A 13,731-nucleotide genomic window follows, 5' to 3' on the forward strand; every position below is an offset into this window, starting at 1 on the left:
CTGGTGCGGTATTTTTCTTCATCGGGGCACCATCACCGGAGAACCTGACCGACGGCATTAGCGTTTCGGCGATCGGGGGGCCGGGGGGGTGTGCGCACATGATGTGCAATGGGTGCTGGTACTTAGCCCTTATATTGGCCCCCTATCCCTCATCAAACCTCGAGAACTCACACCCCCTTAAAGAGGATTTGAGATTTTACAAATTTGTTGCCAATAGCCATTAAAGTGTCTAAAATGGGGACACTTTTTTCAAATGGTTACAAAATCTTGAACACCTCAAGCTTTTAGCTGAATTTTTTTATGCATGCCAAAAAAAATACAAGGATCACGTCTACCAAGTTTGGGGCCAAAACTCCTTTCAAAAAAATTTTTAAAAAATCCCGAGCCGCAAAAAGTAAAAAAAAAAAAAGACAAATTTAAAAGGAAAAAGAGTTACTGAAAAATTATAAAAATACAATAGAAAAAAAAACGATAAATAAAAAAAGAAAAGAAAAATAAAAAAATCTAAAACATTATAAAAATTTATGAAAATATAAATAAAGAAAGAAATAAAAAACAAAAAAAAGAAAAAAAATATTAAAGCAAAACAAAAAATATAAAATATAAAAAGTAAGAAAATAAGAAATAATGAATCAAAAATAAAAAATAAAAAAAGACAAAAATGAAATGAAACGACAAAATAGAATCAAAAGACAAAAATAAAATCAAAAGACAAAAGATTTATGAAAAATAAAAAATCCAAGGAAGTGTGAAAAAAAAATGGAAACAAGAAATAAAAAGAATTTTGCGAAAAAAATTAGAAAAACAAGAAAAAAATAAAAAATGAAGAGGCAAAAATATGAAAACAAAAGAAAATATGAAGCACATGAAAAAATAAGTAAAAAAAAAGAAAAATTTAAAAGGAAAAGGAGTTAATGAAAAATTATAAAAATACAATAGAAAATAAGAAACAACGATAAATAAAAAAAGAAAAGAAAAAGAAAAAATCCAAAACATTATAAAAATTTATGAAAATATAAATAAAGAAAGAAATAAAAAAAGAAAAAAATATTAAAGCAAAACAAAAAATAAAAAATATAAAAAGTAAGAAAATAAAAAATAATGAATAAAAATTAAAAAATAAAAAAGGCAAAAATGAAATTAAACGAGAAAATAGAAAAAAAATATTTGAAAAAAAAGAAAAAATTGAAAAACATATAAGATATAATAAGAAAACAATATAAAAAATTCAAGGACAAAAAATTAAAAAAGAGAAAAGTTAATGCAAAATAAAAATGAAAACGAAAAAAGAAAATGCAACAAAAAAAACTATAAGAATTTAAAAATGAAAATAAAAAATAAAAAGAAATTTGTGAAAAAAATTAAGAAAAGAATAAAAATGAAAAGACAAAAGATTTATGAAAAATAAAAAATCCAAGGAAGTGTGAAAAAAAAATGGAAACAAGAAATAAAAATAATTTTGCGAAAAAAATAGAAAAACAGGAAAAATAAAAAATGAAGAGGCAAAAATATGAAATAAAATAAAAAGAAAAAATGTTTTTGTAGAAATATTTAAAACGAAGAAAAAAAATGAAAACAAAAGAAAATATGAAAGCACATGAAAAAATAAGTAAAAAAAAGAGAAAAATTTAAAAGGAAAAGGAGTTAATGAAAAATTATAAAAATACAATAGAAAATAAGAAAGAACGATAAATAAAAAAAGAAAAAAACATAAAAAAATCCAAAACATTATAAAAATTTATGAAAATATAAATAAAGAAAGAAATAAAAAATAAAAAAAGAAAAAAATATTAAAGCAAAACAAAAAAGTATAAAATATAAAAAGTAAGAGAATAAAAAATAATGAACAAAAAATAAAAAATAAAAAAAGACAAAAATGAAATGAAACGAGAAAATAGAAAAAAATATTTGAAAAAATACAAAAAATTGAAAAACATATAAGATATAATAAGAAAACAATATAAAAATTCAAGGACAAAAAATTAAAAAATAGAAAGTTAATGCAAAATAAGAATGAAAACGAAAAAAGAAAATGCAACAAAAAAACTATAAGAATTTAAAAATGAAAATAAAAAATAAAAAGAAATTTGTGAAAAAATTAAGAAAAGAATAAAAATGAAAGGACAAAAGATTTATGAAAAATAAAAAATCCAAGGAAGTGTAAAAAAAAAATGGAAAAAGAAATAAAAAGAATTTTGCGAAAACAAATTAGGAAAAAAAGAAAAAATAAAAAATGAAGAGGCAAAAATATGAAATAAAACAAAAAGAAAAAATGTTTTGTAGAAATTTTTAAAACGAAGAAAAAAAGTGAAAACAAAAGAAAATATTAAAGCACATGAAAAAATAAGTAAAAAAAAGAAAAATTAGAAAAATACAATAGAAAATAAGAAACAACGATAAATAAAAAAAGAAAAGAAAAATAAAAAAATCCAAAACATTATAAAAATTTATGAAAATATAAATAAGGAAAGAAATAAAAAAGAAAATAATTAAAGCAAAACAAAAAATATAAAATAAAAAAAGTAAGAAAATAAAAAAAATGAATCAAAAATAAAAAATAAAAAAAGACAAAAATGAAATGAAACGAGAAAATAGAAAAAATATTTCAAAAAATACAAAAAATTGAAAAACATATAAGATATAATAAGAAAACAATATAAAAATTCAAAGACAAAAAATTAAAAAAGAGAAAAGTTAAAGCAAAATAAAAATGAAAACGAAAAAAGAAAATGCAACAAAAAAAAATCTATAAGAATTTAAAAATGAAAATAAAAAATAAAAAGAAATTTGTGAAAAAATTAAGAAAAGAATAAAAATGAAAAGACAAACGATTTATGAAAAATAAAAAATCCAAGGAAGTGTGAAAAAAAATGCAAACAAGAATAAAAAGAATTTTGCGAAAAAAAATAGAAAAACAAGAAAAAATAAAAAATGAAGGGGCAAAAAAATGAAATAAAATAAAAAGAAAAAATGTTTTGTAGAAATTTTTAAAACGAAGAAAAAAAGTGAAAACAAAAGAAAATATGAAAGCACATGAAAAAATAAGTAAAAAAAAAAATTTAAAAGGAAAAGGAGTTAATGAAAAATTATAAAAATACAATAGAAAATAAGAAACAACGATAAATAAAAAAAGAAAAAAAAAACCAAAACATTATCAAAATTTATGAAAATATACATAAAGAAAGAAATAAAAAATAAAAAAAATTAAAGCAAAACAAAAAATATAAAATATAAAAAGTAAGAAAATAAAAAATGATGAATCAAAAATAAAAAATAAAAAAAGTCAAAAATGAAACGAAACGAGAAAATAGAAAAAAATATTTGAAAAAATACAAAAAATTGAAAAACATATAGGATATAATAAGAAAACAATATAAAAATTCAAAGGCAAAAAATAAAAAAAGAGAAATGTTAATGCAAAATAAAAATGAAAACGAAAAAAGAAAATGCAACAAAAAAAACTATAAGAATTTACAAATGAAAATAAAAAATAAAAAGAAATTTGTGAAAAAATTAAGAAAAGAATAAAAATGAAAAGACAAGAGATTTATGAAAAATAAAAAATCGAAGGAAGTGTGAAAAAAAATGGAAAGAAGAAATAAAAAAAATTTTGCGAAAAAAATTAGAAAAACAAGAAAAAAAAATGGAGAGGCAAAAATATGAAAAAAAATAAAAAGAAAAAATGTTTTGTAGAAATTTTTAAAACGAAGAAAAAAAGTGAAAACAAAAGAAAATATGAAAGCACATGAAAAAATAAGTAAAAAAAAAAAAAGAAAAATTTAAAAGGAAAAGGAGTTAATGAAAAATTATAAAAATACAATAGAAAATAAGAAACAACGATAAATAAAAAAAGAAAAGAAAAAAAAATCTGAAACATTATAAAAATTTATGAAAATATAATTAAAGAGAGAAATAAAAAATAAAAAAAGAAAAAAATATTAAAGCAAAACAAAAAATATAAAATATAAAAAGTAAGAAAATCAAAAATAATGAATCAAAAATAAAAAATAAAAAAAGACAAAAATGAAATGAAACGAGAAAATAGAAAAAAAATATTTGAAAAAATACAAAAAATTGAAAAACATATAAGATATAATAAGAAAACAATATAAAAGTTCAAGGGCAAAAAATTAAAAAAGAGAAAAGTTAATGCAAAATAAAAATGAAAAAGAAAAACTATAAGAATTTAAAAATGAAAATAAAAAATAAAAAAAAATTTGTGAAAAAATCAAGAAAAGAATAAAAATGAAAAGACAAAAGATTTATGAAAATTAAAAAATCCAAGGAAGTGTGAAAAAAAATGGAAAGAAGAAATAAAAAGAATTTTGCGAAAAAAATTGGAAAAAAAAGAAAAAAAATGAAGAGGCAAAAATATGAAATAAAATAAAAAGAAAAAATGTTTTGTAGAAATTTTTAAAACAAAGAAAAAAAGTGAAAACAAAAGAAAATATGAAAGCACATAAAAAAATAAGTAAAAAAAAAAAGAAAAATTTAAAAGGAAAAGGAGTTAATGAAAAATTATAAAAATACAATAGAAAATAAGAAACAACGATAAATAAAAAAAGAAAAGAAAAATAAAAAAATCCAAAACATTATAAAAATTTATGAAAATATAAATAAAGAAAGAAATAAAAAAGAAAAAAAAATATTAAAGCAAAACAAAAAATATAAAATATATAAAGTAATAAAATAAAAAATAATGAATCAAAAATAAAAAATAAAAAAAGACAAAAATGAAATGAAACGAGAAAATAGAAAAAAAATATGTGAAAAAATACAAAAAATTGAAAAACATATAAGATATAATAAGAAAACAATATAAAAATTGAAGGGCAAAAAATTAAAAAAGAGAAAAGTTAAAGCAAAATAAAAACGAAAACGAAAAAAGAAAATGCAACAAAAAAAAACTATAAGAATTTTAAAATGAAAATAAAAAATAAAAAGAAATTTGTGAAAAATTAAGAAAAGAATAAAAATGAAAAGACAAGAGATTTATGAAAAATAAAAAATCCAAGGAAGTGTGAAAAAAAATGGAAAGAAGAAATAGAAAGAATTTTGCGAAAAAAATTAGAAAAACAAGAAAAAAAAAATGAAGAGGCAAAAATATGAAATAAAATAAAAAGAAAAAATGTTTTGTAGAAATTTTTAAAACGAAGAAAAAAAGTGAAAACAAAAGAAAATATGACGGCGCATGAAAAATAAGTAAAAAAAAAAAGGAAAAATTTAAAAGGAAAATGAGTTAATGAAAAATTATAAAAATACAATAGAAAATAAGAAACAATGATAAATAAAAAAAGAAAAGAAAAATAAAAAAATCCAAAACATTATAAAAATTTATGAAAATATAAATAAAGAAAGAAATAAAAAATAAAAAAGGAAAAAATATTAAAGGAAAACAAAAAATATAAAATATAAAAAGTAAGAAATTAAAAAATAATGAATCAAAAATAAAAAATAAAAAAAGACAAAAATGAAATGAAACGAGAAAATAGAAAAAAAATATTTGAAAAAATACAAAAAATTGAAAAACATATAAGATATAATAAGAAAACAATATAAAAATTGAAGGGCAAAAAATTAAAAAAGAGAAAAGTTAATGCAAAATAAAAAAGAAAACGAAAAAAGAAAATGCAACAAAAAAAAACTATAAGAATTTAAAAATGAAAATAAAAAATAAAAAGAAATTTGTGAAAAATTAAGAAAAGAATAAAAATAAAAAGACAAGAGATTTATGAAAAATAAAAAATCCAAGGAAGTGTGAAAAAAAATGGAAAGAAGAAATAGAAAGAATTTTGCGAAAAAAATTAGAAAAACAAGAAAAAAAAATAAAGAGGCAAAAATATGAAATAAAATAAAAAGAAAAAATGTTTTGTAGAAATTTTTAAAACGAAGAAAAAAAGTGAAAACAAAAGAAAATATGACGGCGCATGAAAAATAATTTAAAAAAAAGAAAAATTTAAAAGGAAAAGGAGTTAATGAAAAATTATAAAAATACAATAGAAAATAAGAAACAACGATAAATAAAAAAAGAAAAAAAAATGCAAAACATTATAAAAATTTATGAAAATATAAATAAAGAAAGAAATAAAAAAGGAAAAAGGAAAAAATATTAAAGCAAAACAAAAAATATAAAATATAAAAAGTAAGAAAATAAAAAATAAAAAAAGACAAAAATGAAATGAAACGAGAAAATAGAAAAAAAAATATTTGAAAAAATACAAAAAATTGAAAAACATATAAGATATAATAAGAAAACAATATAAAAATTCAAGGGCAAAAATTAAAAAAGAGAAAAGTTAATGCAAAATAAAAATGAAAACGAAAAAAGAAAATGCAACAAAAAAAACTATAAGAATTTAAAAATGAAAATAAAAAATAAAAAGAAATTTGTGAAAAAATTAAGAAATGAATAAAAATGGAAAGACAAAAGATTTTTGAAAAATAAAAAATCCAAGGAAGTGTGAAAAAAAAAATGGAAAGAAGAAATAAAAAGAATTTTGCGAAAAAAATTGGAAAAACAAGAAAAAAAAAATAAAGAGGCAAAAATATGAAATAAAATAAAAAGGAAAAATGTTTTGTAGAAATTTTTAAAACGAAGAAAAAAAGTGAAAAGAAAAGAAAATATGAAAGCACATGATAAAATAAGTAAAAAAGAAAAATTTAAAAGGAAAAGGAGTTAATGAAAAATTATAATAATACAATAGAAAATAAGAAACAACGATAAATAAAAAAAAAGAAAAAAAAATCTAAAACATTATAAAAATTTATGAAAAAATAAATAAAGAAAGAAATAAAAAAGAAAAAAATATTAAAGCAAAACAAAAAATATAAACTATATAAAGTAAAAAAATAAAAAATAAAAAAAGACAAAAATGAAATGAAACGAGAAAATAGAAAAAAAATATTTGAAAAAATACAAAAAATTGAAAAACATATAATATATAATAAGAAAACAATATAAAAATTCAAGGGCAAAAAATTAAAAATGAGAAAAGTTAATGCAAAATGAAAATGAAAACGAAAAAAGAAAATGCAACAAAAAAAACTATAAGAATTTAAAAATGAAAATAAAAAATAAAAAGAAATTTGTGAAAAAATTAAGAAAAGAATAAAAATGAAAAGACAAAAGATTTAGGAAAAATAAAAAATCCAAGGAAGTGTGAAAAAAAAAATGGAAAGAAGAAATAAAAAGAATTTTGCGAAAAAAATTGGAAAAACAAGAAAAAAAATGAAGAGGCGAAAATATGAAATAAAATAAAAAGAAAAAATGTTTTGTAGAAATTTTTAAAATGAAGAAAAAAAGTGAAAACAAAAGAAAATATGAAAGCACATGATAAAATAAGTAAAAAAAAAAAAAGAAAAATTTAAAAGGAAAAGGAGTTAATGAAAAATTATAAAAATATAATAGAAAATAAGAAACAACGACAAATAAGAAAAGAAGAGAAAAATAAAAACATCCAAAACATTATAAAAATTTATGAAAATATAAATAAAGAAAGAAATAAAAAATAAAAAAAGAAAAAAATATTAAAGCAAAACAAAAAATATAAAATATAAAAAGTAAGAAAATAAAAAATAATGAATCAAAACTAAAAAATAAAAAAAGACAAAAATGAAATGAAACGAGAAAATAGAAAAAAAATATTTGAAAAAATACAAAAAATTGAAAGACATATAAGATATAATAAGAAAACAATATAAAAATTGAAGGGCAAAAAATTAAAAAAGAGAAAAGTTAATGCAAAATAAAAATGAAAACGAAAAAAGAAAATGCAACAAAAAAAACTATAAGAATTTAAAAATGAAAATAAAAAATAAAAAGAAATTTGTGAAAAAATTAAGAAAAGAATAAAAATGAAAAGACAAGAGATTTATGAAAAATAAAAAATCCGAGGAAGTGTGAAAAAAAATGGAAAGAAAAAATAAAAAAAATTTTGCGAAAAAAATTAGAAAAACAGGAAAAAAAAATGAAGAGGCAAAAATATGAAATAAAATAAAAAGAAAAAATGTTTTGTAGAAAATTTTAAAACAAAAAAAAAACACATGAAAACAAAAGAAAATATGAAAGCACATGAAAAAATAAGTAAAAAAAAAAAGAAAAATTTAAAAGGAAAATGAGTTAATGAAAAATTATAAAAATACAATAGAAAATAAGAAACAACGATAAATAAAAAAAGAAAAGAAAAATAAAAAAATCCAAAACATTATAAAAATTTATGAAAATATAAATAAAAAAAGAAATAAAAAAGAAAAAAATATTAAAGCAAAACAAAAAATATAAAATATAAAAAGTAAGAAAAAAAAATAATGAATCAAAAATAAAAAATAAAAAAAGACAAAAATGAAATGAAACGAGAAAATAGAAATAAAATATTTGAAAAAATACAAAAAATTGAAAAACATATAAGATATAATAAGAAAACAATATAAAAATTCAAGGGCAAAAAATTAAAAAAGAGAAAAGTTAATGCAAAATAAAAATGAAAACGAAAAAAGAAAATGCAACAAAAAAAACTATAAGAATTTAAAAATGGAAATAAAAAATAAAAAGAAATTTGTTAAAAAATTAAGAAAAGAATAAAAATGAAAAGACAAGAGATTTATGAAAAATAAAAAATCTAAGGAAGTGTGAAAAAAAAATGGAAAGAAGAAATAAAAAGAATTTTGCAAAAAAAATTAAAAAAAAAAGAAAAAATAAAAAATGAAGAGGCAAAAATATGAAATAAAATAAAAAGAAAAAATGTTTTGTAGAAATTTTTAAAACGAAGAAAAAAAGTGAAAACAAAAGAAAATATGAAAGCACATGAAAAAATAAGCTTAAGGGACCATTGTATGAATTTACAAGCCATAAAAATGGCATTGGCACACAGAAATATGAAAATGTGCCTAAACCCACCTACCACCCTATCTATCCACGGCTTGCCCATCCCGTCTCTTTGACCAGCATAGCGCCCGCCCGTCCGCCCGCTCGCTCGTTTCGTCGGTTGGCTTAGGCATACGGAGTTCATTCCCAGTCTAAGACCGGACCAGACCGAGGGTTGTGGTAGTAGGATCAACAGCACGCAGAGGGGGACCCGGCCGATCCCCGACTTGCGCATCCCGCCCCTCTGGGCGGCTGAGCACCTGCACGCTCATTTCGTGGGTTGACTTAAGCATACGGAGTTCATTCCCAGTCTAAGCATACGAAGTTCATTCCCAGTCTAAGATCGGACCGGACCGAGGGTTGCGACAGCACATGCTGGGCTTGGGCATGTGTTGGTGCTGCATTTTTCTTCATCGGGGCACCATCGCCAGAGCATCGTAGGAGAACCTGACTGGCGGCATTGGGGTTTCGATGATCAGGGGGGCCGGGGGGGTGTGCGCACATGATGTGCAATGGGTGCTGGTACTTGGCCCTTATATTGGCCTCCTATCCCTCATCAAACCTCGAGAACACGCACCCCCTTAAAGAGCATTTGAGATTTTACAGGTTTGCTGCCAGTAGCCATTAAAGTGTTTGAAATGGGGACATTTTTTTCAAATGGTCACAAAATCTTGTTCACTTCGAGTTTTTAGCTGAATTGTCTTGTGCAAGCCAACAAAAATACAAGGATCACGTCTACCAAGTTTGGGGCCAAAACTCCTACCGAAAAAATTTTAAAAAATTCCGCACCGTAAAAAGTTTTAAAAATCGTGAAAAATAGAAAACGAGCCATCTTGTCATGAAACTTCACGTGAAGGCTTAAGGGACCATTGTATGAATTTACAAGCCATAAAAATGGCATTGGCACGCAAAAATATGAAGATGTGCCTAAACCCACCTACCACCTTATCGATCCACGGCTTACGCATCCCGTCTCTCTGGCCGACGTAGTGCCTGCCCGCTCGCCTGCCCGCTTGTTTCGTCAGTTGGCTTAGGCATACGGAGTTCATTCCCAGCCTAAGATCAGACCGGATCAAGGGTTACGACAGCAGGATCAGCAGCACGCAAAGAGGGACCCGGTCGATCCCCGGCTTACGCATCCCGCCCCTCTGGCCGGCTGAGCGCCTGCACGCTTGTTTCGTGGGTTGACCTAAGCATACGGAGTTTATTCCCAGCCTAAGCATACGGAGTTCATTCCCAGTCTAAGATCAGACCGGACCGAGGGTTGTCGCAGCACATGTTGGGCTCGGGCATGTGCTGGTGCCGTATTTTTCTTCGTCGGGGCACCATCGTCGGAGCATCGTAAGAGAACCTGACTGGCGGCATTGGGGTTTCGATGATCGGGGGGGTCGAGGGGTGTGCGCACATGATGTGCAATGGGTGCTGGTACTTGGCCCTTATATTGGCCCCCTATCCCTCATCAAACCTCGAGAACTCGCACCCCTTTAAAGAGCATTTGAGATTTTACAGGTTTGCTGCCAGTAGCCATTAAAGTGTCTGAAATAGGGACACTTTTTTCAAATGGTCAGAAAATCTTGTTCACTTCGAGTTTTTAGCTGAATTGTTTTGTGCATGGCAACAAAAATACAAGGATCACGTCTACCAAGTTTGGGGCCAAAACTCCTACCGAAAAAATTTTAAAAAATCTCGCACCGCAAAAAGTTTTGAAAATCATGAAAAATAGAAAACGAGTCATCTTGCCATGAAACTTCACGTGAAGGCTTAAGGGACCTTTGTATGAATTTACAAGCCATAAAAATGGTATTGGCACACAAAAATATGAAGATGTGCCTAAACCCATCTACCACCCAATCGATCCACGGCTTACGCATCCCGTCTCTCTGGCCGGCGTAGTGCCCGCCCGCCCGTCCACCCTTTCGTTTCATCGGTTGCCTTAGGCATGCGGAGTTCATTCCCAGTCTAAGATCAAATCCGACCGAGGGATGCGGCAGCAGGATCGGCAGCACACAGAGAGGGACTCGACCGATCCCTGTCTTGCGCATCCCGGCCCTCTGGTCGGCTGAGCGCTCGCACGCTCGTTTCGTTGGTTGACTTAGGCATACAGAGTTCATTCCTAGTCTAAGCATACGAAGTTCATTCCTAGTCTAAGATCAAACCAGACCGACGGTTGTGGTAGCACATGCTGGGCTCGGGCATGTACTGGTGCTGCATTTTTCTTCGCCGGGGCACCATCACCGGAGAACCTGACCGACGGCATTGGGGTTTCGACGATCGGGGGGCTGGCAGGGGTGTGCGCACATGATGTGCGATGGGTGCTGGTACTTGGCCCTTATATTGGCCCCCTATCCCTCGTCAAACCTCGAGAACTCACAACCCCTTAAAGAGCATTTGAGATTTTACAAGTTTGCTACCAGTACCCATTAAAGTGTCTGAAATAGGGACATTTTTTTCAAATGGTCACAAAATCTTGTACACTGCGAGTTTTTAGGTGAATTTGTTTTTGCATGCCAACAAAAATACAAGGATCACGTCTACCAAGTTTGGGGCCAAAACACTTTCCAAAAAAATTTTAAAAAATCCTGAATCGTAAAAAGTTTTGAAAATCCTAAAAAATAGAAAACGAGTCGTCTTGCCATGAAACTTCACGTGAAGGCTTGAAGGACCATTGTATGAATTTACAAGCCATAAAAATGGCATTGGCAAGTAGAAAAAAGAAGATGTGCCTAAACCCACCTACCACCCTATCGATCCACGGCTTGCGCATCCCGTCTCTCGGCCGGCGTAGTGCCTGTCCGCCAACCCGCTCGTTTCATCGATTGGCTTAGGCATACGGAGTTCATTCTCAGTCTAAGATCAGACCAGACTAAGGCTTGTGGCAACAGGATCGACAGCACGCAGAGGGGGACCCGATTGATCCCCGATTTACGCATCCCGCCCCTTTGGTCGACTGAGCGCCTGCACGCTTGTTTCGTTGGTTGACTTAGGCGTACGGAGTTCATTCCTAGTCTAAGCATACGGAGTTCATTCCCAATCTAAGATCGGACTGGACCGAGGGTTACGGCAGCACATGCTGGGCTCGGGCATGTGCTGGTGCCACATTTTTCTTCGTCGAGCCACCATCGTCGGAGCATCGCTGGAGAACCTGACCGACGGCATTAAGGTTCCGGCAATCGGGGGGGCCTAGGGGGTGTGCGCACATGATGTGCGATGGGTGCTGGTACTTGGCCCTTATATTGGCCCCCTATCCCTCATCAAACCTCGAGAACTCACACCCCCTTAAAGAGCATTTGAGATTTTACAGGTTTGCAGCCAGTAGCCATTAAAGTGTCTGAATTGGGGACACTTTTTTCAAATGGTGACAAAATCTTGTACACTTCGAGTTTTTAGCTGAATTGTTTTTTGTGCATGCCAACAAAAATACAAGGATCACGTCTACCAAGTTTGGGACAAAACTCCTTTCAAAAAAATTTCAAAAAATCTTGAACCGCAAAATGTTTCGAAAATCGTAAAAAATAGAAAACGAGTCGTCTTGCCATGAAACTTCACGTGAAGGCTTAAGGGACCATTGTATGAATTGACAAGCCATAAAAATGGCATTGGCGTGCAGAAATATGACGATCTGCCTAAACCCACCTACCACCCTATCGATCCATGGCTTAAGCATCCCGTCTCTCTGGCCAGCGTAGTACCTGCCCGCCCGCCTGCCCACCCACTCATTTCGTCAGTTGGCTTAGGCATACGGAGTTCATCCCCAGTCTAAGATTGAACCGGACTGAGGGTTGCGACAGTAGGATCAGCAGCATGTAAAGGGGGACCCGACCGATCCCCAACTTAGGCATCCTGCCCCTCTGACCGGCTAAGCACCCGCACGCTCTTTTCGTGGGTTGACTTAGGCATAAAGAGTTCATTCCTAGTCTAAGCATACGGAGTTCATTCCCAGTCTAAGATCGGATCGGACCGAGGGTTGCAACAGCACATGCTGGGCTCGGGCATGTACTGGTGCCGCATATTTCATCGTCGGGGCACCATCGCCGTAGCATCGTCGGGGAACCTGACCGGTGGAATTCGGGTTCCGACGATCAGGGGGCGGGGGGGTGTGCGCACATGATGTGCGATGGGTGCTGGTACTTGGCCCCTATATTGGCCCCCTATCCCTCATCAAACCTCGAGAACTCACACCCCCTTAAAGAGCATTTTAGATTTTACAGGTTTACTGCCAATAACCATTAAAGTGTCTGAAATGGGGACACTTTTTTCAAACCCGCCCGCCTGCACGTTCGTTTTGTGGGTTGACTTAGGCAAACGGAGTTCATCCCCAGTCTAAGCATGCGGAGTTCATTCTCAGTCTATGATCGGACCAGACCGAGGGTTGCGACAGCACATGCTGGGCTCATGCATGTGCTGGTGTCGCATTTTTCTTCGTCGGGGCACCATCGTCGGAGCATCGCCGGAGAACCTGATCGACGACATTGGGGTTTCGGTGATCGGTAGGCCGGGGGGTGTACGCTCATGATGTGCGCTGGGTGCTGGTACGTGGCCCTTATATTGGCCCCCTATCCCTCGTCAAACCTCAAGAACGCACACCCCCTTAAAGAGCATTTGAGATTTTACAGGTTTGCTGCCAGTAGCCTTTAAAGTGTCTGAAATGGGGACACTTTTTTCAAATGGTCACAAAATCTTGTACAGTTCGAGATTTTAGCTGAATTTTTTTATGCATGGCAAAAAAAATACAAGGATCACATCTTCCAAGTTTGGGGCCAAAACTCATTCCGAAAAAATTTTAAAAAATCCCGAACCACAAAAAGTTTCTAAAATTGTGAAAAATAGAAAACGAGTCATCTTGCCATGAAACTTTGCGTGAAGGCTTA

The sequence above is a fragment of the Durio zibethinus genome, chromosome 19, assembly GCF_047325235.1.
Source record: "Durio zibethinus cultivar Kanyao isolate XHJ-2024 chromosome 19, ASM4732523v1, whole genome shotgun sequence".
In the NCBI taxonomy this organism is placed as follows: domain Eukaryota; kingdom Viridiplantae; phylum Streptophyta; class Magnoliopsida; order Malvales; family Malvaceae; genus Durio; species Durio zibethinus.